This window comes from Episyrphus balteatus, chromosome 4, assembly GCF_945859705.1.
Source record: "Episyrphus balteatus chromosome 4, idEpiBalt1.1, whole genome shotgun sequence".
NCBI lineage: Eukaryota > Metazoa > Arthropoda > Insecta > Diptera > Syrphidae > Episyrphus > Episyrphus balteatus.
The window spans coordinates 3,557,427-3,564,338 of NC_079137.1; positions in this window are offsets into that span (position 1 = coordinate 3,557,427).

Sequence of the window (6,912 nt, forward strand, 5' to 3'; positions counted from 1 at the left end):
ACGTTCCATGCCCCAAAACCCTTTAGATACTGTTATAGGTACCTACAAAAAATTAGGGTTTAATTTTTTCAACAAAAAAAAAAAAAACAATAACATTTTAATTTTTAAAATAAAAAAAATGTGAAAAAAAAATTGGTTGTTAATAAATAATTTGGTCGCACGAAAAAATTATTTCTCTCATTTTTTTCTCTTAGTACAGAAATTATAAAATTGTTTTTTTTTTTTTGTTTTAAATTTAAACCTTTTGTTCGTTGATTCGATCACTCACTCGCTTTCATGTGTTGAAGCTTGTATGAATTTGAAAAATTCATCTCAAGATTCAACCCGATGTCACATAGACACAATGAATCATCCAACTGGAGGAAGTAGTGTCTAAACGATTAAGAACTTAGACAAAACGAATGTGTCTTAGTCATTGCTAATTAAAACTAAATTACCACGCTGGATAAAATTAGATCTTGATATCAGATTTTTAAGGAAATCTACAATCACGAAATGATATAAAAAATATTCTTTCGAATTTAGAAAATTTATGCCGTAACATCTTTGGATGCATTTAAAGGGTGGCAAGTAGAAATTTAACTTTTTGTGGAAAATAGTAAACAATTATTATTTACAACATTAATTGTTACAAGAATGTTTTAAAATTAAAAAAATTCTATATTTTCGTAGAATAATTAATTTGTTTTTTTTTTTTTTTTTTACATAAAAGTTAAACTTGGACTTGCCCTCTTTTTGATACAAGGTCCTCAATTTCAAAATAAAAAAAATTGTCAAAACATAGTTTTTTTACTGCATCATTTTTTTAAACAATGTTTAAAAAACAATTTAAATCGCGTTGAGTCCGAAAAATTAAAACTTAAATATGTGTGTTATTACCCGAAAAAAAAAGTTTGAAATCTAAAAAAGATAACATTTATTAAAAATTGAAAACTTTAAAATATTTGTTAAGGACCTACTTTTTATAGTTCTGAAGATATTTTTAAATTTTCAGTTTTATCCTATTTTAAGCACAACAGGTACTTCAAATCACCTGCCATTATTCTATTTTTTTTTTAAATGGAAACATTGAAAGCACGTGTAAATGTAAAAAATTTTTAAAATTTGGAAATATATTTTTTTAATTTATTGAAAAACTTTTGGGGCATTTTCGAGTATTCAAATTGAAAACTTGTTACATTCTACGGAGCAATCCATTGTGCTGTCGTGTTTCATTACCTACATATCTCTGAAAAATATTATTGCTAAGTTGTATGTACATAGAATGTGTTATTTGGTTTATATCCTAAGCCGCAGTCTTAAACGTTTTGTAGTGGACGTTATCTAAATTCAAAGTGTCAAGTGGAAGGATGAACCATTGCTTTCTATTAAAAAAATAAGATACTGAATGGATAGTGAAAAAAAAAAAGAAATTCTCAAAATTATTTAATTTTTGCAAACACTTTGAGGGAAATATCTAAATAAAAAAAAAAATGTCAAAACTCAGAAAAACATAAAGCTTAAGGGAAAACCAAATTTCGAAAATCAGATATCTCATATAAAAAGTTCACTAACATTGTTGTTGTTATTTTCTTAAAAGATCCTAAGTCCAACTCTTATTATTTTCGATTTAATGAGACTCTACTGTATTCCATTAATGGACTAATCGCACAGTTTCTGAAATCAACCAAGGTATTTGATTTTGTTTCGCTGTCCATGCGTCTGTTTTTCCATCACTAATCTCTCTCGCACAAGTAAACCACATAAATCTTTTTTTTTTCTTGTTTTTTTTTTTTTTGTATTACATTTTTTTCAATTTTATTATTTCTTGCATTGACTGACCATCAGGTATAAGGCGTGTCAAACTAGTTTTTTCTTATAGATAGATCTCGCACACAGATCAATTGGTTTGGTACCTATAAAAAAAAGAAAATCTTCAAGCCCTTTTTGATCCTTTTCATTTTTCTATTAAAAGTCTGCAAATATCTTATAGTTATTTTTCAATTAAATAAAAGTAGAAAAAAAACTTGACTGACAGCACATTTGTAATAAATTAAACGTAATATTGGCAAGTGAGGCTGAAGAATCATGTTTCGCATCGCTATTTATCATTTAAAGATCTCGTAACTGTTTTTTTTTTCGTGTGTATGCTGCAATTGCCTTTTCTGCTCTCAAGTAGGAGATGCTGAAGGCTGGAGGCTGCTGCGGCTGGAGTATAGCCCGTGGCCATATAAATAAATTAATCATTCTTTTATTTGATTTGAGACCACTTTTCCATTGAACCTATAAGACCGCGTCGTTGTCGTCGCAGTCGTCGAGTCTTAGTCCATTCGCAATTGGCTCGTAGGTAATGCATTTGAATTGAATATCAACAAAAAAAGAGCGCTAATCTGGACCTACTTACATCTTACACTCTATAAAAATTCACCCCGAAATCACGGAGAAATTCACCTCAATCGACAACGACCTATGCCGAGTACCACCAAGCTAAACCAACCAAACCAACCGACTTTATACACACCTGAACAAGAATCGGACTGGGAATCCAAATCCAAGGAGAAGATACTTTGCTTCATTACTTGTGCGTATAAATCGTACAAGTACAAAATATATAGATATATTTTGTTTTTTTTGTATTTTGTATTTACGTTTGGAGATTGGAATAATACTTCGAATTTAGTTTAGAGCGTAGTTTTGCAACGTTGGCAACGAGGTACCTACTCACAATTTAGAGAGAAAATGTTTTTTTGGTACTGAATCAATAAAAAAAAAATCTGAAATAAATAATCAATATAGCAATAAAAGAGCTTCAAATCAGCTGCATATTTTCTTTGAATAGAAGTTTAATTGATTCGTATTCCGATTGGAATATTTATTTTATTTACTACTTGTGGATCGTTTTGTTTGAAACGAAGCGTCCCGTTCGTCAGTTGGTAGAGTGTGCATTTATGTAGTGCGCATAAAGTGCAGAGATTTTTTGGTTTTTTGTGAAAGTGAATTGAAAATAATAAAATAAAATAAATTAAAAAAAAAATAAAAACCGTTCCACATTTTTTTTTTTTATTTGAGCTGAGATTTAGAGAGGTGAAAAATAATATCATCATCAAACAACAACCTGTTGAGGTCGAAAGAAAAGTGTTTGAGTAAGTGAATAATATCAAATTCATTTAAAAGTTGATAGTTTTTTTTTTTTTGGGGGGGGGGGGGGGGGGGAGGAAATCATTACACAGTTCAAAAATTTTGTTTTTATGAAATTAAGTGTCCATAGTGAATTATGGTAATGGCAATTAAAAATTTTGGGTAAACATTATTTTTACTACGTCGTTCATTTTACAAGTTCTAAAAACAAAACAAAAATTGGTAAGCAATTAAACGAGCAATTAAAATTAAAACAAAAAAAAAATTAAATGACAAAAATTGCTTCTCTTGTAAAAACATATTTAAATGAAGTTTGTGTCTAATAACGATCATTATATCAGTTTTTCTTGACGAAATTGAAAACAAAAACTTATTTGATTTCTTAATTAAAGTTGACCCATTTTTTAATTTAAACGTTGAATTTTTTTTTTTATTTTTTTTTATTAAAACAGAACTAAATTCATTTGAGTATACCTACTAATCACCTTAAACGTAGGTATGTAATAGTATTTCGGCAAATGAGTGGGCTGTGATTTGAAATTGATAAACTGTGAGTTTAAAATAACTGCTTGTGTCCTTTATAAGATTCTTTGCTTTGAATCAAAAATGTTTGTAAAGCCTAATCATCAATAAATGATCAGCATACATTTATTACGTTAGATTGTTTAAACAAGGATAAAATTTAAAAAAAAAGTAACATTCATTGTGCCTGCCGACGGAATGATCTTATTTAGTGCCCAGATTTGAACTTGTTTGCCAAGTATAAGTTATGGAATTAAGTGTATTTGGTGCATATGGTGACGGATAGTGGTTTAAAGATTTCATGGAAATTTTTGAGACAATAATCGAATTTTGATTTGTTTAAGAATGCCCCATTAATTAATTGTTATTAAAAAATTAGTTTTATCAACATATTAGAGATGTTTTATGTGACGAACTAACGATAGCTTATTACGTCAGTTTCTAAATAGAATTTTTTTTTGAGAATAACTACAGAAAATTTGGTTTATTTAATGGAAAATAACTATGTGAGGTTGGCGATAAACTCCGCCGTTGCTTATTCTCAATTTTTTAAAATCTATTTATCTCTAAAAAAAATTTTGAAGACAGAAAACAGCAAACAAAAATACTGTATTTATCCAATTTTGTACTTTAAAGATTTAGTAAACTAAGGCAACTTGAAGTGGTAGACAAAATTTCCATTTCTATGATTTTTTTTCTTACTTGAATGAAAGGTGGTATCAAAATGCTGCTAAGTATGTTATTAAGCAAGTATTTAAGTGTAACTACATAAATTTCCATTAAAAATATCACAATATTTCGTCTCTATAGTGAATTTCTAAAAAAACGGTTCGCAGTTTTGAATATTTTCAATTGAAATTTAATGCATTTAAAACATTATTCCACGTGGAAATACAAAAGAGGTTTTCAAATATTAAAATTTTGATTTTTGTCACGGGTTTGTAATTACTAGTTGTTTTTTTTTTCTACTAAGTGCTTATAAATTCTGCTTTAGTAAATGAATCGACAAATTTGTACATATTTCTGTGCAGAATAATCCCTAAGAGAATAATTATAGATACTAAATTTTATTTGAAAGCACGTCCAAAGATTCGCCATTGATTTTTCTTCATCTCAGTATCTTTATCATCATTTGATTGATTCGCAAAAAAAAAAAAAAAAAAACAATATGTTCTTTCTTATAAAATTACTTTTTGTTTTGCGTTTATGAAATGAAAAAAGGGCAACTACTCGTAGAAAACCACGGCTAAAAATATTTGTTTACTTATATTTTTTTTTTGTTTTATTGAAATTTTTACTTTTTCAAAAAATTCAAAGTGTCAGTTTTTAAAAGTTGATTTTTCAAAAAATGAAATTTTATTTTTTTTTTCTTTAATCAAAAAATTTATTTTGTATTTGTTATGATTAAAATTGAGCTTTAACCCATTGTAGTCTCATGTGACATTTCTGTTACAAGGCAACAAATGAACAAAGATACCAAGATATAAGTTTTTTTTTTCTTTTGAAGCTTATAACATAATTTTTATATATTGCTTTATCGAAATATTGCCATAGAAATATGGTGTATCTACTGGTACCTATAAAAGGCGCCAATAATTTTAAAATTTTTGTTTTTTGAAAATAAACAAATTTGTGTTAAAAATACGCAATTCAGAAAAATAGTTTTTTTTTTTATTAACTAACTGGGTTTTATTTTAGGATTTTAGGAAAGTGCCTAAAAATAAGTATTAGATAATATTTTGTTTGAATTTTTGCATTTATATACTAAAATAAATTATTTTAACTTATTTTTTTACTCCATAAATTTCGAAATAACTAAACGAATAATTAAGATATTGAATTAAAAAAAAAAACTAGTCGATTGACATTATTCATTTTTAAATTTACGACCTTGGGTTACAAAGGGTTAACGGATTACGCCAAAATAAGGTAGTGAACATTTTCCTGTAAGAGAAAATTTAAAAAAATGGCGCAGAAAACTTAGATTTAGGTTTTAAAAAGAATTAGGTAGTATAATCTTTTACACGAATCAATTACGCTTTTTTTACTTCATAAAAAAATTTGTGTTAAGAAAATTTAAGCCGTGTTTTTTTTTTTTTTTTGTAACTCATTACTGAGCTCAGTACAACAACAAATTATTGCTCAGAATAAACAAAAGTTCTTATATGTTCTTATTTATACATTTTTGATCCTTCAACGTAATCGTTCTTTGTTATTTATAGCATAAAATGTTTACTCAGTAAAATACTGAGTACCAATTAAACACGGCTTTAATCGGTATTGTTTCAAATGACAGAGTATTCAATTCCTTGTCGACCAGCCTAAGATTCCTTTTTCAAAAGTTATATCCAAACAGGGTTATACATTTAAAAAATAACAGTAGGTATCATTCTTGTTCTTGGAACGTCATCATTCCATATAAATTTTCCCAATCTCCCTTAGAATTAAAAAAATCAACTGTTTGCACTAAAAAAAATAAACTTTCTTACTCTTCAAAATGTTGTTTTTTTCTTAAATGACACAACATAAAGTTAATTGGTTAAATAAATTTACATTGTTAACAGCTTTAATTAATATTAATTCGAACTATTGATCTATTGATAACCAAGAGACAGAAACAAAGGATTTCAAAAACGAGTTCATACATTTTCGGTTTCTAGTTACTGTTTGGACATTTTTATTGAACTATAAAAATTTTTATTTTAATTATTATTTACTTTAATAAAACAAATAACTGATTCACATTATTGAATGATTTCTAACAATGAAGAACAAAAGATTTTGAAAAGTTTTATGGGTACTTTATATGGTCAAATAACTAAAAGTAAAATTTCTATATGTTTTTATTTAGTTCCTTTCCGATAACTTCTATGTATTTCTTTATGTTGTATCCTAATGAAGTAAAGTCATTCATGGAATTTGGCTTACCTGTTTCTTTTTTTAAATTATTTTCAATGTTTAGTGCTGCCCTCTATGAGCCGATAGGGAAATTAGTTGCTACAGATTAAAATACTGGGAAATAAAATACTGTTACGGTTTAAAAATGTCATCCGTTAAATTTTGAAATACCAAAAATTTTGAATTTTAACTTTCAATACTTGTTTTTGTTCCTTCAAGTTTGATTTTTTCTTTAAAACACCTTACGAGAAAGTTTTATTTTTGTTTATTTTTTGTTTTCTTATTTTTTTCAGATGTATTCATTTATCAATCAGTTTCTCACCAAATCAAAAAAATAACAAATTGAATAGAAAATAGCAACAAGATTATTTCTTT